General features: G+C 40.4%; 1 protein-coding gene across 2 annotated transcripts in view; it reads right to left on the reverse strand.

Moving 5' to 3' along the window:
- st6gal2a (ST6 beta-galactosamide alpha-2,6-sialyltranferase 2a) overlaps window positions 1-18,589 on the reverse strand; it is a 42,106-nt gene extending 23,517 nt beyond the window's left edge. Inside the window, exon 1 of one of the 2 annotated variants that reach the window (XM_046403460.1) lies at window positions 18,333-18,586. The gene's annotated coding sequence lies outside the window, so the exon portion shown is untranslated. Of the gene's footprint in view, window positions 1-18,332 lie in introns of both variants that reach the window. The other variant, XM_046403461.1, reaches the window with a different exon arrangement.
- Between the last annotated feature and the right edge of the window lie 7,548 nt (window positions 18,590-26,137).

Below are 26,137 nucleotides of genomic sequence, written 5' to 3' on the forward strand. Positions count from 1 at the left end.
AAAGGAAAGTGATTAGTCAGAGGTCAGTACATAAAATGTTACCAATTAATCAGTTACTACAGACAGAGAAATAACTGGCAACCACATTGCTAGTCAATTAATCATTGCTTGATCCAGCGTCTCAGTTGTGAGAATCTATTGTTTTCTTGTCTTACATGATAATGAACTGAATGCCTTTCGGCTTTGGATCAATGCACAGACGAGCAGGTTATCTGATAACACCAGCTGGGGTTTTGGTGCAAAAACATTTTTTAAAAGCTTTCTACGGTTGCAACGTGCTGCTCTGAGTAATTACTGTGAGCTGTGAGTTTTCAATACAGCTACAAAGTAAGTATTAAAACAGTCACCTCATTCATAAAGTTATTTATTTAATGATGGCCTCACTATGTGTGATGCTGCAGATTTTCCCTGAGGCTCAACAAACCTAATATTATATTTCATTAAAAATACATAATATATAATTTCTTTTGACATTAGCAGAGAGTACAGCTGCAACTAGCAATTCTTTTCATTACTGATGAATCTGCAGATTACTTTCATCATTCATCAGTTCATCATTTATTCTACAAAATGTCTCTTAAGATGAGAACGGGAAATGCTGAATGTTTGCCATTTATTTATTGGACAAAAGACTATTAATCAAATGTCAAAATTTGTTGATTGTTTGTTGTTCAAATAAGATTAAATGACCTCAGCTCTAGAAACTATTATTTGAAGCAGAGTGGTGCATCGCCACTATGTTTGTATTCTCTTCCTACTGTGTGGAATAAAGCAGCAAAAAGTTGGTCAAGGAATTTCTCAGTTTTTAAAGAGATATGGATAATAAAAATAAGAAAAACGTGTATTCATCATCTATATTGCCTGTCTTTTGTTCGGCTTAACAACCACTAATGCACAATGATTCTGACACACTTCAAAAACCTGAACTCATCAACATTTCACATGTGCATGAGCACCACACCTTTATTTCATTGTTGTACACAAAAAAAATACTATCATTAAAATAACAGTCTCATTATCAGCCTGATTTAGTCAAATACCCTTGTGCACAACATGTTAGGTTCACTGATGGCTTACAGAGTGAAATACACAGCAATGAAGGTAAATAAATGAAGCATTAAATTGCCTCACATCAGAGGACTACAATCCTCTCAACCACACATAATTATGAGCTTTGGGCTCTTAATGCGGGAGCATTTCTCTCGAGAAAGTGGCGGGGTAAAGGCAGGAGCAAAAAGCTCTTGAGTGTTAAGCCTCCTCTAGTCCTAATTACAGCTTCCTGTCTATGTAGCTGCTGTGTCCTGCAGAAGTGATCTCAGGCATCCCTGCGCCCCCTCCCCATCTAAACCCAGACATCCAAGCCTCTCCCCCCAGGGCAACACAAGAGGTCAAAGCTCATCCACTGACCATGGTCAAGCAGCAGGGAGCAACTGGGCTAGAGGGAGCAGAGACAGTATGGGAGAACAAAAACACTGGCAAAGAAACAGACACAAGCACTCAGGCAAACACATCTGTACAAATACACCCACAGTCTGGCGCTTTCTGAAAACGGGTGGAACGTTCGGTTTAAGGCCTCAAGGCCTAGACAGGTGGGGTGGGTGTCAGGCTGTAATCCCCTGTGTAGCAGTTTCAACATGTCTACCACACTGGGGTCAGATGTTACTCAGTGGAATGCCATTTAACACCTGGAAGTAACAACAGCAGGTCTGGCGTCCAAAAGTAAAAAAAAAAAAAAAAAAAAAAAAAAAAAACAAGCAGGAAAACACACAACTGCCCAATGACAACATTGTCAACAAGCAAATGCCATCTATATGCTCCACTGCTCACAAAATCCTACTGTGTGAGTGTGTGTGTGTTTGTGTGTGTGATCCAAGGCATGTTGTGCATGTGTGTGAGTGTGCAGCTAGTTTGCCTCACCTGGCAGCAATCAGGATGTGTGCTTCAGTGACTGCAGTGAAACAACATAAATGCGTGGCACAGATGGAGAGGCGGGGGTGGAGGACAGAGCTAGTCTTGTGAGGGCTACACAAAGAAACGGTACAAAATGGGAAACATGGAAGCGAGACACTGCCAGACAGCAAATGACGACTAAATGACTTAGTGGGAGTTAGAAGGAGATGGCGATGAACAAAAGAGCCTGCAAAAATATAAAGCATGGATCTCAGTACGGTAATCCGCCAAACCAGGATCCGCTGTGAATGCATGAAAGTGGGAAGAAGAGATGGGATAAATGTTTGCAAGTTATTTGCCCTCAGGAGGACAATTAGGTGGTTTACGACTCGCGTGAGAGGAAAAAATAGGAAACGCGAGTGAATGAGGCTTCATACATACATGAAGCCTCAGACAACATAAGACCAGGCTACTTCTTATGTATTTATTTATTTAGATTAATTGATGAGTCGGACGTCCATCATGATAAAGCCCAAAGCAATACATCCACACTCAAATTGATCAAATCAGCCCCAAACACAATTATCACATGAAAGAAAAGCAGCAAATTGCACTACAGAGAGGCTGAAACTGGGGAATCTTTTTTCACTTGAAAAATGACTTAAATGAGCAGACATTTTAGGAAATGTTTGTAATCACTTTCTTGCCAAACATTAGATCATCAAAATCATTACCACTCTCATGACTGGACAGTAGGCTGGTTAGCTTAGCATAAAAGCTGGAGACATAATGCTAGGCTAAGCTAAGCTAGTGGCAATTCCATATTAAACACGCAGAGTGGCATTTATCATCTACTAAAAGAAAGCACATTTAGTGTTTCTTTCTTTTTTTTTAAACCACTTAATGACAGGTCTGGTTCTTTGTCCACAGTTGTCCTTGTTAGTGCACACAGGAATGAAAGCTCACTGCTGCATATCCTGTAGCTCAAGGATAAAGAGAGCTCAGATTCAATTTTAGGTGGCATCAGTCAATAAGCAAATAAATGTGACTGCTAAATAAGCCAGCACACACTTTTCATACACAGTGGAGGATACAGATTTTTTATATAGCAGTTTATATATACAGTTTATAAAGCTTTTCTCTGAAGAGAGACGCTTTATGAAGTGCTGGACGTTTGTCATGAGCCCTGAAGGCCTTTGTCACCCTACATGACAAACTTTACAGTGATATTGCTCATCTGTCAGTTGAATTAAAAAAAATAGGGAATGAAAGGGGACAAACAAGCAAAAATCAAATCCAGACTGTAGACTCATGGATTTAACTGACATATTCCCAGGAAGTCTGTGAGTGCCTATGGCTGTCCAAACACACAATTCATCTGAGGACTTACAGACTTTGTTATGCTATGTTAATTTAAGTAATAACAATAATAATAATACAGAAGAAGTTAATACCATTTGCATTTTTGATATTTATATATCAAATTTATTTGATATTGACCATACACAATATTCACAGGGTGAGTTATTTGGATCAAAGGTTGGTTTTCATCCATCCGGTTTCAGGTTAGAGTTCAATCTGAATATTAGCAATTCAAATAAAAGGAGAAAGTTCCATTATACTATGTAACAGTACTATATCTCTAAGAATAACTCAAAAAACACTGACGAAATGAGTTACAGGATCAGGAATTTGCTTTTAGTCTTCCTGGAATGACTGTGGACTGAAGGCCTGTCTCAGCACATTTGCTTCCCTCATGGCCCAGCAGCCTCACATCCTGACATGATGACAGTGAATATGTCACGGTTGGTACGACTGAAGCCTTTCAGGGTTTAGGCTGCAAGTCCAGAGGGTGGACCTTTAAACTCAACACTACTGACTGAATCATTTGACTACAGCAAAATAATTTCAGTAATTTGTTAACGTCAAAGGTGTTTCTAAAAGATGGCTTCATGGGTGAAGTTGGATTTTAGAGATAAAATTTTAAAAAATTAATAAATAACATAAATCGGTGCAATCACTGGAGGTGTGTGTGTTGTGGCAGCCTCGTTGGTATTTTTACTGCTCGTCATTTGGTGCTTGTGTATATTTCTGTACGATTTCACGTTGTTGCTGTTGTGTCTGCCAGCTTTGTGTGTGAGGCAACATGTTGCTGTGCCATGAACCAGGTGCAATACACTTTTGTGCCCATAATTTCACTGGTATGATTACACTCCAATTGCCTATTTTTGGCAAAAGTAACACTTCAGAACCTAATTGTCTTGGATGGGGTGTGCACACCTTGTTTTCTCTGAGTCTGCCTCCCCATATTATGATTCCTGGCTACGCTACTAAAACCATTCTGTAGCAATCAAGATTACTTTTCTATCTCTGAAATGGATACAGATTGTTGGAGTGTGAAGGTACATGTTGAAATGATCAACCTAAATCATTCTCGGGTGAAAAAAAAATGTGTTCCTGAGATTACACAGGGAAGATTGGTTACAAGGTAATTCCACTGTTTACACCTTGTGCCTTTCTTTCTTAGTTGACCGAAATAGCCAGCTATATGAACAATATCTTAAATACAGTTAAAAGAAATGTGCACTAACATATAGCAGTAACCAAACAAAATAATAACCAAACAACATAAAATAACGTGAAATTACAATCGCAATCTGAAAACGCAGTACTTCACACATTACTAATACACTGTGTTTTCGTGTTTACCAAAACACACTTGAACAAGTATCACCACTTACCATATTTTACAATTCAAGCACAAAAAGTAACAGTGCTTCTGGTGTAGGTTTGGTGGTATGTTCTCCTTTTTTCTTCCTCTTCCACATCTACATTGAATTACAAGCATCACAAACTTCAGCCTCCAAAATGATCATGAACTTGAATCGACTCCTTTCTAAAATGGTTTAAATGGTAACTGAACATTTTAATGTCATGACAAACTGAAAGCAAACCTCTACAGAGCAACATCATGTCAGCAAGTATCTGAGAGCACAAACTTGTGGCTTGTGGTCTTGTACGTGCTTGTTATAATGAGCAGACAACATAACACATAATATTGCACGTTGATGTCTGTTGGCGCAAATGCAGTTTGTTTTTTTTTTTCTAATTTTCTGTTCAGTTAACCTGCAGGTATTTACATAATCTTACATGCATCTACTTTAAGTATATGTTGTAAGTCAGCACATAACAACAGGTACATTTATTTCAATGTTTATTGCTTGAAATGAGTGTTAATTTTGCAAGCAAAAACTAAAAGAAGAACTACGCTTATCACCTTGTGGTTGTATGCTTCTGCACACCAGTTAAGTTGCATTTTTGTTTTGTCCAGAATTTTATAATATCTGTAGTGACTGAAGCTCAATACATAAATATGTATAAATATGGATGTTACTGCAAACACATCTTCAACACGGCAGCACAGAGGAACAGAAAAGATTCCTATCATCAATTCTGTATGTGACCAAATGTGAAATATGGTCACAATCTGCTGTTCTAGTCCTGAGTTGAAAGTTGACAGAAAACATTACGATATCACGGTGAAGTTGACCTTGTTTTTTTTTTTTAACCATTTCATAAGATATTTGTGTGGAATTTGGACATAGTTAGTTAAGGCTAAAAACATAAACAGTCTATCCCTGGGTCCAGGTGGGCTTTGGGCCAAATTTGTAGAAATTCCCTGAAGGTGACAAGCACGGCCTTCAAATGTTTAAACGATCTAAATATTGAAATCTATGAAAAAATTAACTAGAATTTCACTGATGATATTTAGACTAAAATCGGACTAAACTAAGACACATTTTTAATCTTTTGTCCAAAGATTAAAAATTAGCTACCAGCTACACGACACAAAAATACTTGAAAATATCAATTCTGCATCTTTTTATGAAAGCCAAAATGCTGTCAAAAGAACTCCACAATATAACACACAAGTAAAACATATAGACTATACTGTATTTACAAACATATTTCTTCTTAAGCCCAAGTCACCACATATCTCAAGTCACAGCATGTAATATTTACATCTACAGTACAGGCATTGCCAGAGGTGACTACACCGGACTGAGCAGCCCTTGAGGGAATACAGCCAAACCGCATCCCACTGAAAACTGTTCAGTCCACTTCACTACCCCTGAAGGTGAGGAAGCAGGGCGGGGAGGCCGTGTTAGGAATGCCTTGATCACAGCCGATGTGTACAGGTTTCTCTAAGTACTAGAAGATCTGGCGCATGGGAAAGCACAAAACAGATGTTAATTGTCAGTAAGTGAGCAGAGTCTGATTGGTCTGATAAAAATTAATCTGTCAAATTTAACACTGGCATTTAAAGACACAAAGAAAATAATAAGAGGACTGTTACTAAAAAAAAAAAAAATAGTAGTGGATGGCTGAGGCATTTAATCTGCAACACTAGGCTGGTTTTGCAAGAGAACATGCTGTCCTCCTCCATTCTGCACACTGACACACAACACTGACCAAAGGGCTTGTTTCTCATAAAATATTAAGCCCTCAAGAGTGGAGTTGTTCTCCATCTAAAAATTTAAAGCCATTTTCCTTTAATATTCACCTTGCAGTTCAAGCAGCTACTAACTAATACACCACTGAGGTTAGTAAAAACGGCAACAACACGACGTCCACTGAGCATGTGAGGACACACAAACACAAGCGTAAAATGTTTGGCCAAAACACATCTGAGTATTCTCGATTCATCTGAGAACTTGAAAATTCCAGGCAGACATGCAAGCAGACTGAAGTAAATGCACAACCAGCACATACTCCACGTAAGAAAAGTGACATTTTCCAGTAAGGTATTACATGAAGGACACAATTAGAAACAGGCAGCAGTTTAAAACAGAAGTGGCTGTGAGTGGTGACTGTACACAACTTCACTACTGAGGCCCAGAGTTAAGAATTAACCTGAGCTCAAACCGAACGTTTTGAGGTTAACACAACCAAATCATACTGTAGGGGTTCAAGGCCGCAGCTCTGTCATTTAAATGCACCAAGATAGTCGTTCAAAGCAGTGTGTGTGTGTGTGTGTGTGTGTGTGTGTGTCGCTGGGGTTGGCTAACGGACCATCTGGCAAAATAAAGCAGGGCTGCCAAGCACAAAAAAGTGAACCTGGCTCAAATTTGAAGTCTGTTTGAACTGGAGAAAACTAATCTTGTACAACAACTATTCACAAGCATCACAAACTTCAGCCTCCAAAATCACCAATTATCAAAGTTGAATCTGCACGTCACTACAACAATTCCATCAGTGACTGAATATGATAACCACGATTAACTGAAAGAAAAACTCTACAGAGCAACATCATCTCAGAAAGCATCTCAGAGCACAAAGCCAGATAAGCATGCGTTTCCTGCTCGGTTCGTGATCTTCTTCGTGCTTGTTACACTTTGCAGATGTGCCAGCCAAATATTTTAACATTACACTTTAATGCTTGTTCAAGGAAATTTCCTTTCCTTTCCTTAAAGAGTTTTGATTCAAATAGTTAACCAACAAATGATGTTATGACTTATGTTTGATATAAAAAACAGGCAATTACATAATCTTACATAATCTAAGCAGGCTGGTGTAAATTTATTTCAATATTTATTGCTTGAAACCAGTGTTAATTTTGTCAGTGAAAACCATAAAGATCTATAATTACCATCTTGCACGCCTGCAAACAGTTTACATATTGCACTTTACATCCATGTCCGTCCAGACTCACTGACAGCAAGCTTCATCACATGGTGCTTCACAATCCCCTGAAGCTCAATATCATCAAAACCCATGAGCCTGTGGTGGATTACAGTACTTCAAGTTTGGATATTTCAAATTCTCAGCTAACAGCTGGGTGGCCTCACTGTGAGCTTGGTGCGAGCTGTACTGACAACTGGAGAGAACTAATTTCATATGGTTAGGTTGGTACACTAACCAACCTAAACCAACTGTGTGTGTGGAGAAAGACCTACTGGAGATGATGGTCAAACAAAAAATGTTATTATGGTGTTACATTACAAGCATCGATTTATACTAACTTTAAAAGTCAGCAGAACCACGTCAGCTTCCAGGTGTGTAGGATGTGTGTATCCGCCGTTTACAGTGCAGAAAACATAGGCAAGATGGGAGACTGAGCTGAAAATCCCTGCCTGACTTGACTGTCTCCATCTTGCTTTTAGAGCTTTCTGTTGAGACGAAGTTATGAATTGACAGGGCAGCGCGCCACTCTCTCTCATTAAAAGTCAATCTAATAATCTAATAATAATAATAATACAGGCAGATTGTCCAAACAAGATGGTATTTCCTTAAATAGAATTAAAAGGTCAGCTTGGTTGTTTAATTTTCCCAAACACAACTGTCACTAGTAAATAATGGCACTGAAAGAGCACTGAAAATGCTTCTTTTTTTAAAACAAAAACAACAAAAAAAAAAACACACACACACACACACACACACACACAAAAAAAAGCACAAAAAAGGAAAATCAACTACAGCATCAAATCTGTCATTTCTGTTATTTGGAGACTAGTTAGAAAGTCAAAGGAAGGCAAACAGCATTAACTGTAATTACACAAGCCCATCCAAAATGACTCAGGCTGATCTGGAGGTGAAATCCCGGCGCCAGACTTGCTTTGTATGACTTTGATCGTTTCAAGCATAATGAAACCTTAACTCTACCTGTCTAAACTAGTTGCCTCAGCTTATGTTTTAGTTGCCTGATCAGAGACAGGGACAAGACACTGGCAAAGTTCTGTTCAGTTTGCCCAATTTATGGTTCTCCTACCTGCCTAACTCTACACGGTCCGCAAAATCATCACTGCGTTTCCGAGTTCATGCTCCACTTCAAGTGAGCAAAATCGAAATGTAACTTTTCTGAACAGAGTCTGAATTAATTATCATTCAGGGAGGCCGTTGTGTGCACTGAAGAAGTCATAAATTAATTCCAAAGCAAGACAACAAAGTACAAACTTGTGAAGCAGCAGAATGCCATTTTATGTCACCATCTGAACTGCTGTAACACAGTGATCACACTGATGGAAAATTAGCCAGCTTATGAACACCACTGTTACACACTAAAGCTTGACTAGGAGCAACTCAAGTCTAACCCGTCTCAGGCTTTTAGGCTGCATTTGAAAGTTGCCTATCAGATAAAACCTAATCCGAGTAATAATTTTTCCACAAATAAAATTCATGTTACAAAACTGTCATTAACGCAGAGGCACTTATGAAGGTATTGATCTTTCTACCATTTCCAGGGACTGCTGTAATATGAACTATCCAAACTTAACCAATACAAGGCACAATATTTCACCGTACAACCAGCAATGCTTTCTCATACCGTGTTGAGATGGAAAATTGTGTTGTTGCGGCTCAGATGAGAAAAATGAGATAATGCAGACATGACAAGACGGACTAAAATGGGAGGAAAGCATTCAACTCAAGTCCTGAAGTGAGGTGAGGAAAGCGAGCTCAAAGAAGAAGCATATGCACAGACTAAATGAACCACGTTCTCTCTCTGCTCACTTAATGAACCCCCTGCTACAGGTCCACCCTGCTTTATCCTCGGGAGGCAATGAGGTTATTACCATGTAGGACATCAGACCTCACCCTGTGTAATTATACTGCCAGCATCTGAACTCGCTGAAGGTTCACTGCACTTCATCACATCTTGAAATCCCTGAGTGCAGCTGTTAAGAATAGCCTCTAGACTGAATGGCTGGCTACGTTAAAAGCTGCACAAATGATCACACAGGCAGACGTCAAAGCTTAACACAACTTCAACTTTCTGTATTTCACATCTGTCATTGCTGCCAATTCTGCAGTACTGCTGCCAGGCCAGAGGAGAGGAGACTAAAGCAGGGATGATATGTTTATTCTCTCTGATGGATGGAAGAATTGCTACCTTTTTCATCCAAGACCAAATCTCAACATTCCGGGGTTAAACCTGCCCTATGTATCCCACCATGCCTGCCTAATCCTGCCGCTGCTCCAACATGTGATGACATAATGAAAGGCTTCCTCCTCCCTTCACTTCCGCTGCTCACCTTCTTTCCTTCCCCCCACATCAGCCTTATTCTGTGACCTACATTTAACAGTGGTGCTGTGCATGCAGATTTAAGTGCAGACACTGCTCCACTGACTGTATGTGTCTATATGTGTTTGTTCAAAGTCAGTCATTTTAATGTTATGCCTTACCCACGCAAAGAACAGAATTAATATTGCATTCACTACTGCATCTCTGTTCCGTGTGAGCAAAAGCATATGTGTGTGTGTGTGTGTGTGTGTGTGTGTACGTGTAGTTACTGTACTGTGGCTCTGCCTGCCAGTATTTGTGTGCAAATGTGACTGACTTACTAGCAGTAAATGAACCAGCTCCTCACCACTGGCACCTAGCATGTGGAGCTGAGAACACTCTGCAGGCGATGCAGCTCATTCCAGCCATCCAACTGCCTGCCAATCACATACACTGGAGCATGTTATCGCATGACTGCATGCACGCATACAGATGAACTGCTAAATACACTCCATGCAGCTGAAAACCTGAGGTAAAGGACAAACTACAGCCACAAACTTATTGAAACAGAGGTTAAATTTCAGTTCTTTCTCCCTATAAGTAAGGAGACTGAATGGAGACTCAGGTCAATTGTGTTCAAAAGAAAAAAAAAAAGAGCCAGACATGCCTGGTTTTGCCTGATAACAAATCAGCATGCAGGGACTTGAAAGCAATGCAGGTCAACATGAGTGTTACTCTCGACAACTGTGATGTTCCTTTCACACTGACAAAATATGGTTGGTACCTTTTGGTAATAATGATTGGTACCTTTTGCTTTTTCGTGAAAGCTGCATTTGTTTTTGCATAAGACATAAATACTCTCAGTCAATGAATGGATCATCAAACTGAGCTTTAAGCCACACAAAGCCACATCCGTCAGTGTGATCTAACTTTCCACGAAAAAGAAGCAAAAATTGATGAGCAAGTACTGTTTTTGTCAAATACGCCAAAAATTCCCCAGGTGCAACTGTTCAAATGTGCGTATTTGCTGCATTTTATTGTCTTCTATGACAGTAAACTGAATATAAAGAAAACAAGCTGTTGAACTGTGATGGGTATCTTTCATTACTAAACTGATCAAGAAAATAATCAGCAGATTAATCCTTGTAAAAATAAGTAGTTCTTTACAGCCGTAAACAAAAATAATTGAATTATGCCGACTGCTTTACTTAATTTGTTTGTTTTTTTGGGTTTGTTTGTTTTGTTTTTTTACACATGCCTTTGACACATTGTTCATATAAAATATTAATATTACAGCAGCTTCAAATAAGTTTGTTTATGCATCCTTGCAATGCATCTGATGTAAGGTTTGCAGCAGCCTCAAGAGTAGCACACTTGTTTTTCCACTCTTCATAGCTGAAGTGCCTCATGGTGAAAAGAGAAAATATTCATGTTTTATATGATAAAAAATAAATAACTAGGATGTCTGCTCTGCTTTGTGTGACACACAAAAACAAATAACAGGGAAAAGATCAAACCACGTTCATCGTTTTGTGAAATGGTCAAAGAGGCAATACGTCTGTCATCCTGAATCTCCCTTTGAGGTAGCAGCATCAGACTCATGAGGGAAGGCTTCATGCTGCTGTGACACCAGTCCCACAAGGTCAGACCAGAAAATACTAACTCCATTAAAGACTGAGCCCGCTGAGGCAGATTACTTCTGTCCTATCTCCTGCTATCCTCCTACAACCACAGCTCTGATTATAATCAGCAGAGTAAAAAAATGTCTAGTTTTTGCACAGGCATGCCTGGACACTAATTAATCTTGCTCTAAAGAAGGGGCTTCACTCGATAATGGCCAAGAGAAGCAGGGAAGCGGAAGTCTCACACACACACCTGTCAAAGTCCATCTGCTGTAGAAAACTCGCACCTGATCCACAATTCAGGGGAGACGGTGGGATGAACGTGCAGCGTCTATGCACACACAATGAACCTTCATTCTGCATAGAGCCGTGCAGACATCCATACCATAATACTGAGCTGACACCTGGACACACAAACTCGCACACACCTGAAAAATGGCCCTGCACTACCAATTAGCCCCTGTCTTTCTATCAGAGCACCATGTGAGGTGTTCAAGCGCCTTGTAATTACCAGGGCAGAGGATGTGTTTCATTTAAAACCAACCAACACCACTGACACAGCCCTCGAGAGGAAACAAGACTCTGACTCATTCAGAGTGAGTAACGGACGAGAGAAAGTCATCAGCCATCAGACATCCACTGACTCCTCAATGTCTAAACAGGAGACAGACTTTTAAGTGGAAATCTAACAGACCTGTATTTAAAGCACCCCATAAGTCTCAGTCACAAGAAAAGAAAGTGACACTAATGTTTAGTTTGAGGAGTAACCTCTACCTTAAGAAGAAAGGACATCTGCCGAAAACACGTGGCCGGGAAGAGTCGAATCATCCTGACCTTCTAAGCACATCTTATTCTGATAAATCACACAGGGCAGCGGTTCTTGATGACAGGCTTTCATGGTGCGCAGAGCCCTCTCAAATACAGCCTGCCAACAGCAAGGTCCTATGAAGGAAATGCAGCTCTACACCTCACATTATGGCCCATAAATACAGCTGGGAGTGCTGACACCCACAGCAGGCGGGTGTTTGATGTGAGAAAGTAGAGAAAGTCCATTTTAAAGCTCATTTCACTGTCCCTTCCTCTTTCTGTGGGAGCCAAACAGGCGTGACAATGCTCATACCATCAGACTGTACGACTAGTCACTGTCTCATACCCACAGTGACCCTATCACTCCATTTGTTTTTTAACAAGGGACAGATAAAGCAGTGTTTAAATTGCCTGCTCATCCATGTTTGGACAAAAGAAAAAGAGATGAAGCTGCTGTTAATCCAAGAGCCAACACCAATAGGATTTCTCTGGTCCAGACACAAAATAAGAGTAGATTTCACTAGTTAACACACATGCTAATGCTTCAAAAACAGTTGCTGGGTCTGTTCATATCAGGGTTTCACACACTAGCTCTTGTATTTGCAGGAAAAAAAATGTTTGACAACCCTGAGAATGAGCTTACTAATCTACGGCTCTATTGCCATTTTCAGACAGCTTAACCTCTCCATAATCTGTCTGAACTTTGGACACTTGCTTCTAAACACAGACTAAGATTAGCAGCCTATCAGAGACTTACAGCACAACTATGAAAGCTACGCCACAATAAGCTGCTCAAACCTCTAATGTCCCTGTCTAAGAAGCCTCAACATAAGGAGTAAAGACCCATTCGTCAGGACACAGACAAATACCTAAACAAGTCCTCTCAGGAATCTTACAGTCTTGTGAAGACGGTTAATAACCCTGGACATGCATGTGTTTCTCATGGAGAGTCCCATCATCTGAGCGTTCACACACTCAGCCAGGAGTGAGCAGCACAGCTGGTCTTGATGACTCCAGCACTCCTTCTTTTAAAGGCTGAGCTCAGATAACTGCTGCTTTGGCCAGTTAGCGCACATCTGAAATTACACCTAGACCTTCCCAGAGCTCTCTGCCCATGCAGTCCCTCCTGTCCTCTGTACTGTATCTCTGCATACACAGTCTGGGGCAGATGAAAATGAAACTCTACCCTGAGCTTCAGCTGAATTTTAGGATTAAATAAAAAGCTAAAGTGTCAACTAAAACCACACACAGCTCTGAGATACTTGTGAGTGCAGAATTTTGATATTATTGATATTAATCATCATGTTTATTTTGATCACTATTTTTGTACCAACAACAAAAGTAATAATAATACTAATAATATTATAATGTTTTAGATGCCATTGTGACAGTGTGAAAAGGGGTTACTGGAGCCTACGGAAAATTATTATCTGAATCTGTAGCTCTGCTTGGCTTCACTGGGCTTTACAGCTCATTGTCAAGCTGTCTGGGGCCACAACTTCACCGTTTTGGTTCACTGTCACTGCTCCCAGAGACATTTTCAGAGAAAAAAAGGTCAGAAAACTCCAATGTGCGGTAAGTGTTCAGCACGAAACGACACACAGACACAGTTAGGTGAACAAAGTGGAGCATTTAGCATCTAAACGAGCCAAATATTTCCCTCAGGAGATGGTAGAGACCAAAAACAGAGCTTCGACAGAGTTAGATTTAGATTCACTGTAACTCCAACTTGCTCTCAAACTGCTGGATGAGTAAATAAGGGACTTGGCAAACAGGTTCACAAACTCAATCCACAAATGGCCAAAAAACAAAAAAAAGAGTTACCGCAAATTTGAACATATTTATCTCCCCCGTTTCCCTAGCAGTATTAACTGACTGACACTTAAAACCTTCTCATTTTACATTTACAATTTCTAACCTCATTCTTACAGCAGGCGATATCATCTTATGGTTAAATCAATGAGAGTGCTTTGAGCAGCCACGAAGCTGCAATGGTGCAATATTATAAAGGTGCTTCACTGTGCTGCTGCAAGAACGATCGACTGTTGCACATTTGTCTTTCAGAGACAGGAAGTCTGTGTCCCTGTGCAAACAGTAAAAACAAAAATGTGTCTTTGAACTTATAGCTGCTGCTTTTTCAGCCAGTAGGTTTCACACAGGTCAGTCAGTCACACACTCAACCATTTGTTTTTGCTTTTTATCCAGCAGCAATATAACAAATATGAATGCAATTAATACAGCTAAGTGGGATTTATGCTAAACTCCATGTGACTGAGGATGTCTCTTCACTGCACACTCTTCCATGGAAATCATATTTCCTCTCGGGCTTCCTCTGGTCCAATGCTGATCAGAGCAGTCACTCTGACTAACTAGTCACCTCCTTTACTGGGTCATCACTGACACCAATTATGCATTTCATCAGCTAGTATTTATAGAACAGCAGCCATTTCTTCACCGCTATTTTGGCGCTTCAAAAAAAAAAAAAAGTAACTTCGTCAAGTCCAAAAACCCAGTGAGTGGCGTGACGTGGTTTACAATGAAACATGCGGCGACAGAGTAGGACTGTAACTTTTCACGCTGTTCTCTCACATTCACACTCAGTTTAAAACCACACTGATCATTGCTGTGTTAGATGAGATATAAAGATATCTAATCTGATGTTGTTTAGCCCTACTCCACTGGCTGCTTTTGCATGCCCACATGCGACACCGTGCACATCAATTCTACAATACTCAGAAATGTTGTGAGCGTGTTAATATACCAAGAATTAAACTGAAGATACATTATTTCATCACAGTATGAACTGCTCTGCTTGACTTCTGGTTGGTGTTTAGAGAATGTGTATCTCATATGTCCACCATGAGCTACAGTCCTGTCTTTGTACATTATGTGTCATTTCTGCACATAGTGATTTCTTTGGGAATACTCAATGTTGCCTTGTATCATGTTGGGTGGAGCAGTCATTTTCACCTGTATATATAACCTAATTTGTGTTCCTGTGGAAGCCCCTGTAGATCAAAATAAATTTACATTTTGAGAGCTTGGAAATTGCAAGCTGCAGAAATTTCTCCCTTTAATTTTTGGAGAATCCCTTTGCTTTATGAAACAGCACTATAAACCACTAACACTATCAAAAAGAAAGTCTTAGATTTTCTTCAGATTTGGTGGAAAAACATGAAAAGAAAAAAGAAGCGGTCTGTGTAGAAAATAGCTAAATAGCTGCAGGGGCCTCACTGGCAAAATGGACCCGCTCAGTTTTGATCTTAAGCAGGACTAAAGCAGAAAACCACAAACAAATTGTTATTTATAAAAACTTTACTTTTACATGGAGAACATGTTATTTCTTTCCAAAGTCTAGATTTAAGTGATTACATAAGAGTATTGCACTTGGGATGCATGTGTGACCAAGACTGTAGCGAACTTTGCATGAGCTTTATGGAAAGCGGGACAGGAATTATGAATTAAAACCGCGAAGAATTAGTAGACCTACAGTCATTATCTCTGGATACTGCGTGGATAATTTTTTTTTTTTATTATTATTAAATCAGCCAGTTCTGTCTGTTTGCCTCGCCTCATTCACTGCAACAGCGACACACTCCTGAGCTGCGTGTTTGGCTTTGTTTGTCAACCTACTATTTAGTCTACCGATATGTGTTGCTTGGTTTCAATCTCCTATTTTCTTTTTTGGTTCTTGTTTGGCAAGTTAAAAAAAAACAAACCTGCTTAACTAAGACTGGTTATGCTGAGCATTTCTTATGAATCGAACATAAGCATGCAATCAAAAATGATCTGGAGACTGAGTTGAAGTATAAATCTAATAACATTTTCATGAAAGAGGCCACAGGTTTTCTGTATGGTGGCCTGCCATGGCAGGATTAAAGTGGAACATTGCTAGCAGGAGAAATCAGCTCTCCCACACACCTGTACTCTGTCTGCACAGGCAGAGGGAGGGCGCCCCATTTGAGACAATAAATATCCAGCTGCAGAGACAAAGGGGTGCCAGCCATTGTGCAGTAGTAATTAGAAGGCTATGTGTAAAAGCAATAACACAGATGTTGTGTGAGAGTCACAAGGATTTCTCACATCGTTGGCAGGTATATGTGCGTTTATCAGGCATCCATCAGCACATTCACAATGCATCATTAAAGTGGGTCACAACATCATTAGTTCACTTACTATAAAAGAAAATGCTCTTGCATGGAAAGGATGAATTATTTAGCTGGTTGGTGTTTGCCTACTACTTACCTACAGACTCAGTCCCTGAAACAGATCTGTGCAATAATTAATCCATCCACTAATCATAACTTGAGGGACTCTAGTAAATAGTCTTTTTCTTTTCTGTACTGTGTACAGCTGCAGGTACTTGTTTCATGTGTATTTATTCTTTCTGAACACACTTATTCTTTTTGAATGCAGGTACTTGTTCCCTGTGTATTTATTCTTTTTGAATGCACACCCTTCCCTTATCTTTGCATGCTTTGCACCCTGTATATCCTGTTTGCTCTTGCAATACTGTAATTTGGGACTAATAAAGGATTATCTTATCTTATCGTAGCTTTAGGTTTACCTAATGTGCATGTTAAAAACACTGCCCACTAAATTCAACTTTTGTCCTCATCACAACCCAGGGAGCACATAATTATTCAGCAGCTGCACACACAAACAACATGACACTTTGCTGACGCAATGTCACAATAACCTGGAGGAAAGCTTTGTATTTTCTTCCCCATGCCGTTTACTCTGCACGGGGAGAAATTACAAAGAACTTACGGCTGCCTTTGATTCCAACTGACTACAGTGATGTGTGTGTGTGTGTGTGTGTGTGTGTGTGTGTGTGTGTGTATTGTTATTGTAATGAGTTTCAGTTTCCTCTCAACATCTACCACTGTTCTTCAAGGTGATGTGTTTTGGTGACATTGAGCTAAGTCTCGAAAACTCAGGGTGACAAACCTCCACTTTCAAATACTGCTGATATCAGACAGCTCTTGGCACTTTAAAGGGAAGTACACTCCAATCCACCCCAACACACACACACACACATACATACACAAAGGATAAAAAAAAAACACTTAATTGCCCTTGACACTTTTGCTGCTTTTAACAGTTTTCCCTGCTCTGAATGACACATGTGAAGGTGATTAGGAAACATATCACTTTTGAGTTCAATTTAAAGCACCTGGTGCAAAAGCAGAGATGCTATCAGGCTCTCACTAATTAAACAAAACAAAAGCCTGCCACAATTGAGGAAGCTGTGGACACGAAACCGTTGAGATGTGAAGTGAACACATTTCAAGGAGCATCCTGTCAGTCTCTCGGCTGTGCTTTTTGAGCTCAGAAGCGATTTAATTTCTCAGTGATGACAAAAGAGTAATGGACTTTGTGCATTAAGTTTCCCTCATCAAAATAATGGGAATAAGCATGGTGTCTTTGATAATCAGCGGGTGGGAAAAAAAGAAAGTTACATTGCCCTGAAACTCCCTTCTTGGCTTGGTAGCTCCTTTGTTGCACAAATGTGAGTGTCAATAAACATCTGCATCTTCTCAAGTTGTAGAGCAACGTGCAGGCCTGACTTGACCACGAGCTGTGAATGAACTCAGTTTCTTTACTGAGGAGAAAGATGGTTTCTATAACAAAGGGACTTAGCGGCAACAGACAGGAATCACAGTAAACTCTTGCTGCGTGTGGCAATTGTGCTCATGTTTATTAAAGCGACTTTCTGGTGTGAACCTTAAAAGAGCCGCGCCGAAAGTAGTAAATGAGCCGCTGTTAAATGTGCTCCCCGTGATGGTCACCGTGATCCGGTGTTGCTGGTAAAGTAACGCAAGCACAAAGGATTTTCTACTCATTTCAGTCCGCAGGTTTTATCTAAATGAACCCTGAATATTGGATCGCTGTGACTAAACGTCGTGCATGCACATCCTCCCGTTGTGCGGCTCCGCGTCCTGCACAAAGCGCTGTGAGGCAGCCAATGCAGATCTGTATGAAAATGCTGCGGAACGCGAACAAAGCCTTACCTACAAACTGTGTCGGTCCTCACTGGATGCTGCTGCTGTCCGGGGGTCCATGTCGCTCCTTTTCGTCTTGTTGCACGACAGGCATGCGGCTCGGTTTGGCTCGCCTCTGCTCCGCGTTCACAGACAACACATCCGCTACTACAACGAGCGGAGGGGCTCTGTTGTCCGTCACACTGTTGCTGGCCTTTTTCTCTCATCCACATCTGAGTTTGAGGGGCGGAGTCAGCGAGGGTCGGTTTTTACTGGGAGGCAACGAGATGGCTTGTTGGCCTGGAGGTAAGGAAAGAAAGGGAAGGAAAGGAAGGAAGGAAAGAAGGAGAGAAAGGGAGGAGGAAGGGTATTGATAATGAATTCGATAGCTTCCCGGCAGCAGCATATGTCAGCTCGTGTGTCATTTACAGAGGAAAGGAAATGATAACGACATATTCATGATATAATTGATAATAAGGGAAAGGATATAAGGAGGAATCCCTTCAATCACTTTCCTGCTTAATGTTTGATGAGAAGATACCACCCTCCTGTCAACCTCCCCATAAACTGTTGCCTTTTATGTAATTTGTTTTTGTATGGATTAAATAAGAGAGATAACGTGCTGGTAGGTGGATTTTGTTGCATTTACAGAACCAAATCAGGCTGGTGGTGGTTTCTCGCTGTGACTGTAGCCTTATATTTACCAGACGTGAAAATGGATCTTATCCTCTAACTCAGCATGCCATGCAATCATGCAATAACCACACCATGTGACACACAGTGGCTCAAAAAGAATTTTTGCCATAGATGTGCATTGTGAGAGAAGCAGATGTGAAATGGTGGGCTGGGTGTGCATGGTCTATGGGTCGTACAGTGCAGAGGCCATGCAGAAGATGTAGGAAAGGGTCTCCACCGCCAGTGCTGTCACCAGATTTTCCTTTAATACATCCATGGTGGCTCCTCACCATGAAGGAACATGACAGATTTTGTGTAATTCTTTCATATCAGTTTCATTTGAATGATTTTTAGAGACCAGCAGGACCAAAATAATCTAATATTTCAGAACATTTTCCTTCTTTTTGTCACATTAATCCTCTTGCATCCACCACCCACATTCATCTTGTGATGCCTCAGAGGGGAAACCACTGCTTAACTGATCCAGGGTGCTTGGCATTAAAGTGATCAATGAAAACAGAATTAATGAATCTGATCATTTTTAAAACATCACTCACACAGCACACACACACTGTCACACTCACAGCCTGCAAGAAATAGCAAGTTAACAGAAGTCAGACACCTTTAAAACTTAATGTGTAAAAAAGCGTTTAATGATGTATCGTACAGTAAACTATAGGCAGATCATGAAACAGAAAGTTAGTTTCACAGCTTTGGTGCAGCTGCTGAGAAACTCAAACCTCTCGTGTGTGATACATTCTCGAGTGTCTTGCAGGGTGGTATGGGGACAGAAACCTTTGCTCTTCCTGATAAACAAATATTGAGATTATTTTCAGCTATGACAGGGGCCGAAGATAGGAGATAGACAGGAGGATTTTCAGCTGTGTTATGTAATCTAACCAAAGCATGTACAGTAGTTATCCCAGCTGGGGGATGAAATAAATCATTCTGAAAGAATGAATAATTGTGTGCATATGTTGTTTTTGACAGTTATGCAAAAACAGAGTGCAGAAAGAGGTGCTGGTAAGTAATCCAAGCCAACCAGCCAAGCCAACCTACTGTCAGCAGGACAGTAGCTTCAGATTTGCACACAGATGTGACAATAGTATGAACCCTCTCATCCAACTCTGTGAGAAAGCAAATCTCCAAAATGTCAAACTATTGCTTTAAAGTACATACAAAGTGAAATACACAAGCTACAACTCAGCAAACTTCATGTGATGATGAAAACTGTGACAGGATCCATCTAGTAGGTCCAAAACAGCTACTTAATTAACTTTGAGGTGAGATTCTTTGGTTCAAGAATAGACTCTATCTATTAGCTCTGTTGGTAATTTAGTATATAATTTTGGTCCTGGCTTTGCCCTTTTGCTCTTTCCATTTGTGCCTTTGTGTGTGTCTGTGAGTGTGTGTTAAATGACGACAGAGCAGTGGAGCAAGACGTGGTACAGTTTAGTCACTGGCCTTCATCTGTTGCAGAGTAGTCACCTATTATTGTCTGACTCGACCCTGCCAAGGCTTTTAGGTGGAGCAAAGAGACTGTTAAACATACATATTCATTTAAAGTGTCAATGTTTTTCTGGATGATAAATGTAAATGTGCAAGAGTGTGTGTTTGTGTGTGTGTGAGAGAGAGAAAGAGAGGGTGAGTAGATTGTGTTATTGTGCTGTCCAAGGATCAGCCAGTGTAATGCAAGGTGTGTGTTTGTGTGCTGCTCTCTTAATTGCCTCATCAGTAAATGTCAAACGTTCAAATGGCCCAGCCATCTAGATTTATTCATTCATTTGCGCCCCATCAGATGCAGGCTGTGCTGCTGCATGCTGCAATTACTGCTGCACAGCCAAATGTGCCAATGAATAATAAATCACAACACAAAGAGATCTAACCAGCTATCTGTGAACCATGAAACCAACTGGAAAGCTGCATGGTGTTTACAGTAGAAACATCCTCTTTAACCACCGAAACTCTGAAGCAGGTTCAGATCGCCTCTGGGAGAACAGAGGAGGAACTTTTGTAGTGATGGAAAACAGGCGTACACGCACACACACGCACACACACAAATGCAGATACACTTGTATATGGATGATGGAGCTTGCATGGATACTCAAAATAATGCAACCAGAGGCACTGGCTCCATTGCACACATGCTGTTCTCTCTGTTCAAAGTGAAGCTCAATAACAGGGTGTTTGGAGGCAGATGACTCACACCAACTCACTGGTTTGCTCAGAGACTGTGACTGAAAAATGGAGAGTGTGAGTGGGCTGTGGGAAGTGTGTTTCTGGCCCAGAGCAATATGTTAAGACCTGTGTACTGAAATGTCTCCTACAGTCTCCCACTGCCCCCCAGCAGGTCAGCAGCCTTTTGTTGAACACCTGAGTCTGGTGCTTATCGTCTCTCTCCAGGTGCATGTCAGTCGGCCACATTTCATTATACTGCTGCCTTTGTAGTGGATGACCAAAAAAAGGAATTTCAGAGTGAGGTAAAGAACTGTGTAACCAGGTGTGACATGTGTTGTATAAAAGAAGAAGAGTATATATATGTGTGTGATGGATGTGCGTGAAAGTGTATTTTGAAAATTTTAGCCCGGCTGCAAAAATGGCTGATAACCATATTTTTTGAAACAACTGGTCCTTGATTTCCGACAAAATGCAGCTCCTCGTGTCTAGCAAAATGAGAACTGTCGCTGGCAGATATTATCAGCTCTCATCAGCTAATTAACATTGGCTATGTGAGATGGATGAAAACCGAAGAAGCCTGTAAATGAGTCTCAAGTATGCGCGTGATAGCTACATAGTATTGTGCTAAAAGAAAACTACATTACAGGCAAAAAGTTACCATCCTGACCAGTTGATTAATTACGTATAAGAAATGAAAATGAAAGAGCAAAATTGTTGTTGAGTTACAGAGCTTGCTGTAGCTGGTCAGTCAATTACCATGTCATGCTTATTGCAGCTCACACTAGACAAAGCATTGGGACACCTGACCACCACACCAACAGGGACTTTAATGACACTGAATTCTAAATACACAGACAGCTTAGCAGCTAGAACAGTTTCCACTCTTCTGGGAAGGCTTTCCACAAGATTTTGGAGGGTTTCTGTGGGAATTTTTGCCCACTCATGCAGTAAAGCATTTGTGAGGTCACACACTGATGTTGGATAAAAAGTCCTGACTCACAATCTCCATTCTAGTTCATCCCAAAGGTGTTTGATGGGGTTGAGGTCAGGGCTCTGTGTGGGCCAGTCAAGTTCTTCCACACCAGACTCATTTAGCCTAACCCTAAAAAAATACACAACCCTCCAATCTTTGCTTATGATATCCCTTGGAGAAAGCTGAAGATGCAAAGCCTGATTGTTCTGCCATTCCTAGCTATGAATGCTAAACAGATAAGCCTAACTGAGAGATGACCTGTTTTGCGTTTCAACTTAATATGACTCTCACACCACTAAAGATATGCAGTGATTCTCTGATGTTACTGTTGTGCGCACACAACTGAAATTTCTCTTTTGTGAAAATGAAGGTCTTCACTCACTACTAGCTATGAAAAAGGTGGCTAAAGCCAACACTGACGTCCCCTCTGCTGCTTTCTGTGTACTTTTGCTTCAGGCTTTTTTTTCTGTGTTTTAAATTCAAATCACTGCCAGCAGCACTACCCTCATCATTGCTACCTACCTAATCAACACCAAAACTCATAATTGTGTGGTTGAGCTGAATCAGAGAGCAGTCAAAGCTTTCCGCCACCGCAAAAATCATATCTGAACATCTGGCCATTTCTCTGATCTACTCCACTTTGTTGTTCCTCTCAACTAATTGTGGCCATTAGAAAACTGCAAGAGCGTGACGGTTTCCATGGCAATACACTGATGTGCTCGGTTGTTTCAAGCCTTAAATATCCCGGTCATTTCATGCCATCTGTTTCTCCTAATCACAATATCTCGACTGATTTGGAAATTATGAGAGTGAACGGATCACAGAGGCTGATTTAATGTCCTCATTCACATAAACAAAATGGCGGTGTAGGTGTTTTCTGAAGGGACATCACATTGAAGGATGAGACTTGTGACAGCATTTTGTTAGATTCACATTCAGTCCTCACACACCAGAGAGTGACAAGTAAGCAGCAAATGATATAGTGAAAGTGGGTAACTTAGGCCCTAACAGACTGCACAGAGAATTATATCTGGTGTCTGCAGGTCATTTCATGCTCTGATGAGCTCATCTGTGCTGTGCATGTAGGAAAGAGAAGCCAAATGATGCGCTGGAAATGGCTGTGAATGGTCTAGAACTTGATTACCATTATTTTTGCATCGCATTTTAACACATTGCTGAAATTATTTATAAAAATGTACATTGAAGTGAAATCTTGTTTAACTTGTTTTACTGGTTGTACAGTACTAGAGTCAACACAGGCAGAACACCAAGTTTCTACACAACCTGCTTTGTGAGGAGGCATTTTGCATTTAGTTCAGATGATCACTGTCTTACAGGCTCACCATTATAACGCCAGCATGGTGATGTTCAGAAACTGTGTTCACCATCTTAGCTTGGCTTGTTGCATGCTAACATTTGCTATTAAGAAGTAAACATACTGAACGCCGTGATTGTGTGGTTAGACACGACGAGTACAGGAGATGATTACCATTGCATGTCATTAAAGTCCCTGTACATGTAATGGTCCCAATACTTTTGTCTATATAGTGTATGTCAGACAGACATACAGAAATACGTGATGGGTTTAAGGATTTTCTCTTAGCAGAATGAATAGCACAATCATGCAATAACTGCCAAGATCACTATAATCACTCAATAAGCATAATCAACTTCAAATGCATGGATGAGGTTAAGTTACAGTAAGAAGATACAACAGAAATAATAATAATTAGGAAATAGGTAATTAATTAGCAAAAAAGATAAAGCAGATTAACATAAAGGACAAACTCGCATCTGGAGTCAAAATGCTGACATCAGGGGATTGTTAAGGTCATCATTCATCCTCTGGGTACCATAATTACATGTATCAACTTCCACAGCAATCCATTCATTTGTCAGGATATTTCAACCAAAGTCTTGATCTGACCAGACAAACAACTGTGTCCATACCCCCCACAGCGACAAAAAGGAATTTACTGTTTGACTGCGGTGACACAGCAACTTTGGAAAAGGAGGAAGAAGGAAGAGTTTGGTGTATTATTAAACAGCTTCATGGTGTTATCGATGCCACGGTCAGTGGACATGTGCTGCAGCCGTGACACCTGTTATACTAATTCACTCACCACAACAGGCTGATATGACGAATCAGATATTCCCCCAGGAACACTTTAGAATCCCGTTATCTTTGAAACGTTATTGTGGGGGGGGCAGGTCTTTTTATAACATACAACAGAACATTGTTACTGTGGCTGCACCCACCTTCATTCTTAGATTTTCCTGCACAATTACCACACAAACCAAACACAAACACAAGGACACACAAGAAAAAAAAAAAAGAAAAAGGTTAATCAAAGAATGACATAACAGGAAGAGTCAAGGGAGTCTACAAGAACCACTTAAATGTCCCCTTACCGCACAGACTATCAAGACACAGAAAATGCTGAAAGTAAAATCTTGGGCTGAAGACTCCACTCCACTCCCTACGCAACTGCAAGATGACAGATACCACTAACTTAATGAACACAGACAGTCTGAACAACATATGAATGATTTACTATGGACCAGTGTGTCAACTTCAAAACACACCATGACTTCACTTCTGGTGGACTACAGATACAACCACCTCATCTCCTGCTGTTTCAGCACCTATTTATTCAATATGATGGCATTGCTCCTCCCATATCTTCTGTTCGGAGAAGAACCAAAACCACAGGGCTTACTAGAGTGATGTACCATATTGTGACCATGCATAAAAACGCTGAAGAAAAACCTGATATATCACCTTTAGAACTTTTCACTGAGATAATGCCGCTGCAATTTGTCAAATGGGCAGGAATAGACAAACGGGAAAAGCTTTCTAAAGGTTATAAAGCCCAGTGGCTGTCTGCTGCACTCTTTCTTTCACTTTGTTCCCACATCTGTTATGTACCACCTAAATATTAGATGTGCATTAGAAAGACCAGTGGATGATGGATGTGTCGTGGTACCAGCTGCACCTGCTCTTTTCCTCCAGTCCTCAACACTGCTGGATAAACTCAATAACCCAAGAGGAGAAAATATATGAAAAAGCTGTATTCCAAGACACTGTTGACACCCCCACATGTTCTCAACATGTCACAGAGTTCTCCATGGTGCTCTCCAGTAAATACCATTATCCCACATGTAGACCCTCTGTTCCACATTTCCTGACAATAACCAGTGTTATGATGGTAAAAAACAAACACGTTTATTTTTCCCAGTGCGGCCAGTGGACAAGACTGCTGGCCAAGTCATATTTTTCTAAGCCAATCCCTTCCAGTCAACAGTCAGTCACCTGAAACAATTCAGCCACATTCATGACCCTTGGTAAAATTACTTGTGCAGCTTTATAAAAGCCTGCCTGGTTGTGATGCACCGGATGAGCTTTGAGCTCATGAGGTGCAATAAATGCTTGAATTTGGATGGAAATTGATTCACTATATATGCACAAAGCTTAGAGCTGCGACAAATTTTGACTCTTTTCCTCCATCCTGTGACTGTTGTCCATCCTCTCGCTACTTAACACTGCAGTACAATAGTAATCATAATGATGGATATTTTTTCTTTTTCTTGCTCTTCACAATTTAATATGCAAAAATACAAACAGAATTTACACAAATGAGCATCTGAACAAGAGTAATATGTCTAGAGACATATGGCAATTTATATGACATACACAGTATAAGATATTGGTTATGTGTAAAGAAAAAAATCTGCTTGTCATTGAGATTTTGCCAAATAGGGGAAATGGTCAGGTGGTGAAAATCTGGCTGGTCAAAAGAGTGAGTCCACATTTAAACAAGCTAAATCTGAAAAATGAATAAATAAATGAAAAATTGCTTTGATCCTCTATCAACAATAAGCCTCCATTTTACTTTTTGGAGACTCTCACTCCTTCTGTAATCACTAATTTTAAGTGTAAGCAGCAAGTTACACAATGTAGACATTCTCATAAACCTCATTTACATTGATACATTGATAAATGACTAAA

The sequence above is a fragment of the Scatophagus argus genome, chromosome 11, assembly GCF_020382885.2.
Source record: "Scatophagus argus isolate fScaArg1 chromosome 11, fScaArg1.pri, whole genome shotgun sequence".
Classification (NCBI taxonomy): domain Eukaryota; kingdom Metazoa; phylum Chordata; class Actinopteri; family Scatophagidae; genus Scatophagus; species Scatophagus argus.